Source organism: Macrobrachium rosenbergii, chromosome 57 (genome assembly GCF_040412425.1).
Source record: "Macrobrachium rosenbergii isolate ZJJX-2024 chromosome 57, ASM4041242v1, whole genome shotgun sequence".
NCBI classification, from domain to species: domain Eukaryota; kingdom Metazoa; phylum Arthropoda; class Malacostraca; order Decapoda; family Palaemonidae; genus Macrobrachium; species Macrobrachium rosenbergii.
Genome location: NC_089797.1, coordinates 12785395 through 12789633, shown reverse-complemented (window position 1 = coordinate 12789633; position 4239 = coordinate 12785395). Strand labels below are relative to the sequence as shown.

The following is a 4239-nucleotide window of genomic DNA, read 5'->3' as shown; positions in this document are numbered from 1 at the left end:
GACATCAGTAATAAATCATGTCAAATTCCTAAATCTGAGGAAGTTATCTTTATTTCTTAAATCTAAAATCTAAAAAAACTGCCATTTTGTATGTCGGATAGTTTATGTTCCATACGCGTACCATACCATCTACTGTACTGTAACTCAACTGTCCATACGGTGACTCTGTCAGACTTTGTTTCTGTTTCAGTTGTCCAGTTGAACTGAGCTGATCAGGACCATACTTTATTGATTGATTCATTGATCCTGTTATTATTATCAGCTATTGCAATGTCCAAGTGGAAAGGACATTATGATACTGGAAGAAAGTATCAGAAATATGGAAAGGAGTTTCCATGGCTAATGAAAGCTAAAGATGGAAAATCAGCTTTCTGTAAAGTGTGTCAGAAAATTTTACAGCCAAGGAAGACCACCATTAAAGCAGGCATACTGATACCAAAGAGCACAAAGTGGGTGTTGGGGCTATCAGTTCAGTAAAACCAATATATTTGAAAGAAGTGGCCCTTCAAAACATCAAATTCACCTCGTGCCCTCAAGAAAGCTGAACTTCAGCTTGCAGTGATGGTTTGCTGTCATAGTTCAATCTCAGCCATAGATCATATTTAGTGAAGTAATAAAAGAAAATGCTGTTGGTAGTAAATTGAAAAACATTCAGTTGCATCGCACTAAGTGTTCAATGTTGATTAGAATGTAATATCTCCCTCTTTTGAGGAGGAGCTACGTCAAAAGATTATTGAATCTAAGAAATACTGTTTAATGATTGATGAGTCCACTGATGTATCATGAAAAGAACCTCTGCATTTATGTTCGGTATTACGATAATGTTGCAACGAAGTGGTGACAGCATTCCTAGGGCTTGTATCTGTGTGTGAAACGAGTGGAGAAGCTTTGTTTACTGCAACAAAAGCCTTACTTGATAAGAATGGCATTGTACTAGAAAATTGTATTGGTTACTCCAGTGATGGCGCTTAGCAACATGACTGGGGAAAAAACTCTCTTTGGTCTCGAATCACAAGTTTCCAACTGTGTGAAAATGGGATGCACATGCCACAGTTTAGCTCTCTGCATACAAAAGGGCTTTGATAAACTCCTTCCTCAATAGGGGCTTATGCTCTTTGAAATACCTAAATGGTTCAAGAAGAGCACTTTGAGACGTGAGAAGTACAAGATTCTGTTTGAGACCTTGAATGCTGGGGGAAGAAAGAGTGGGGAATCCCACTGCCATTTCTAGGTCTATCTACAACCAGATGGCTTGTAAGGGGTAAGGTAATCTACAATATACTTGTAAACTGGCTGGAACTGAAGACATATTTTCAGTGTGCCAGTATGGAGAGCTCTCAAGAAGTACGATACAAAGCACGAATTTTGTTTGATATGTTAACTGATGACTGCAACTATCTTTATTTTGTATTCTCCTCTCCAATTGTCACTGAATTTGAAAGGATAAATTCTCTTTTTCAGTCCACAAACGCTAGTCCTTCTGTACTTCTTCATGAGCTGACACTCATTTTAAATCTTTAAAGCACCGCCTCTATGATGCAGAAGGGAAATTACTACCACTAGAAAACACTGACTTTGGAGCTAAATTTTTGTTGGAATGCAAAGCAACTGCTGCAGAAGAAAACTATAAGCCATGTGAATGTCAAACTGTGCAGAAGAGGTGTCAGGAAATGCTTATAGAACTAGTAGATCAAGTGAAAGTACGTCTACCAGAAAAATTTAGCCTTTTTGATGGCTTAAATAACTTATCGCCTTCAAAAATCCTCACTCAAGTAAATAGACCGGCTTTTCAAAATTTTGCCTTTTTTCATTTATTGAAGAGAACTTAGAAAAATGTGAAGAGGAATACAGAAAATTGTGTACCATCCTTGGTCTGAAGAATATATATTTAAATTGGGTATTCCTGATGACCCAGTTCAGTTTTGGTCTTTAATAAAGATTTATGAAGGAGGAAATGAGAGGCCCTTTGAAAATCTTGTTACATATGCCCTGCATTGCTTAACTACACCAGTAAGCAATGCAGTTTTGGAGAGAATATTCTCCCATGTAACAGCAGTCAAGACTAAAGTTCGCAATAGAATGAGTTTGAAGATGCTTGAATCAATTTTGAGAATTCGCACAACACTAATAGTTTCTGGGAAATGTTGCAAAGACCTGGCAATTTCTGAAAGTATGATTGAAAAAATTTAATGTAGATATGTACCATGATGTAGAAAGTTCCAATCCACCTCTGGATACTGCTGTTTTTGAGAATTTATTTTAGTCATACAAACAATCAAAATAATCTGAACAATTTTATGTTACTCAGTTAATTTTCTGTCAAATTGAAATTATGGTTTAAATTTTCTGTCGAAGTGAAATTTTAGTTTAGTTATTTGTTTTTATTTAATTATGAGATTTAGTTTAATGAATAAAGATTAATCACTGGAACAGTAATGGCTATTCACTATTCAGCACCAAGACATGGCCTATTATGTATATTTATAGACTAGATAGTGCCACTAGAAGGTTACATAATTCCTAGGTAAGAAATGTAATTGTGTTTCAATATTCTATGATGTTACTACTACCAAAAATAATATTTATACACAACCTTAAAAGTTTTGCCAAATAAAAACATAATAGGTGTAAATACAAACATTTTCTTCATTTCCAGAATGCCACCCACGCGCATGCGCTCTATGGGGCCACTCATATTTGAATTATGGCAGTTGATCAAGACGTACAAAACGCTGAGTGTTGGGGACGCACGCAGATGCACGCGCCGGATCCGTGGGGTTTTAGCCTAAAAGTATTGCCTACAACGCACCCTGTGAGTGCAGTGACGCCACTACTCCCCTACCATAAAGGACAGAGTATTGATATCATTAAAAAGACTCAAAATTTGCTATGAAGGACCAAAAAATGAAGCAGCGTGTTCTCTAATAAACGCTCAGATCGGTGGATCTGAACAGTAATTTGACAGGAGATGCTATGGACAGTGAGCTAAGTTGTACATTGCCACCAGTTCAGCCCATAAAACCCCTCTGTTAAGGCCTGTTCAGACGAGCGGGCCTGATCGGCGGGCAAACACTGTTCCCATAACCCGTTCCACTATACTGACCGACCGAGTGTGGAGCCAGAACGATGCGATTGACTGGTAACGATGCTTCAGGAGCGAGAGAAAATATAAACGGCTGAAGTGGCCGACGGGCATGCCCGCTAGTGTGGACAGGCCATTAGGTCGAGATTAAAGCTACGTAAGGTGGTCTATCTTTATGAGGGTACCGGCAAAATATTATCGTCTTCCAATGAAATGAGGTATTTCTGAAGACAACTCAGCCTACATCATCGCTTGTGAATTTGGAATGCCCGGAGTAAATATGTAACTATGAGTTCTGGAATAACTTGTAATTAGTGATTAAGTGGTTTCAGAAGGCTGTAATGGCAACAAATCTTTACGAAAAGGAACTGTTAATGCTTACTGCAATGTTAGTTAAAAAAATAATTGAATTTCAGTAGCATATGTGATATAGTTTAGCTGAAATGGAGAGAGAGAGAGTGGGGGTGGTTAAGTAGTGAACAAGGGACTAATCTGGAAGTTTTCGCTGAACTGCTGAGAACAGATGATTTGTGCAGATGTTCAGGAGTCAATGCAGTGGCTGATGGAACGGGTAGGCTAAGAAATAAATAGAAAGAAGGAATAATGGAGGCATATGAAATCGCGTTCCTTAAAATCCGGGAAATTCAAGTGTGTGTGTGTGTGTGAAGACAAGCATTATGGAGGCAATGTCACCAAGGAACTGGTCTGACAAGAAGCTAATGACCTTTTCTGGCCTCAGAAAATTCAGCAAAGGATGAATTAGGTCTACGAGTGTCTAAAGACTAGTATAGAGACCACCTTATAACCTATAATAGTTTATATTATCATTTATGAATGATATTGTATAAAAATGCGCTGAAGTTTCTCCGGCGCAGTCGAGTTTTCTGAACATTGTATAATCAAGGCCACCAAAAATAGATCTATATTTCGTTGGTGTCGGTATAATGATGAATGAGCCGCGCCCCATGAAACTTTAAACACGGCCCAGTTGTGGCCTAGCCTATATCGTTGCCAGACGCACGATTATGGCTAACTTTAACCTTAAATAAAATAAAAACTACTGAGGCTAGAGGGGCTTGCAAACTGGTATGTTTGATGATTGGAGGGTGGATGGTCAACATACAATCTGCAGCCCTCTAGTCTCAGTAGTCTTTAAG

At 38.3% G+C, this 4239-nt stretch overlaps 1 pseudogene; it reads left to right on the top strand.

The window, feature by feature from the left end:
- Positions 1 to 270: 270 nt before the first annotated feature.
- On the top strand, positions 271 to 2263 carry LOC136836995 (zinc finger BED domain-containing protein 5-like; annotated as a pseudogene).
- The last annotated feature ends 1976 nt before the right edge of the window (positions 2264 to 4239 follow it).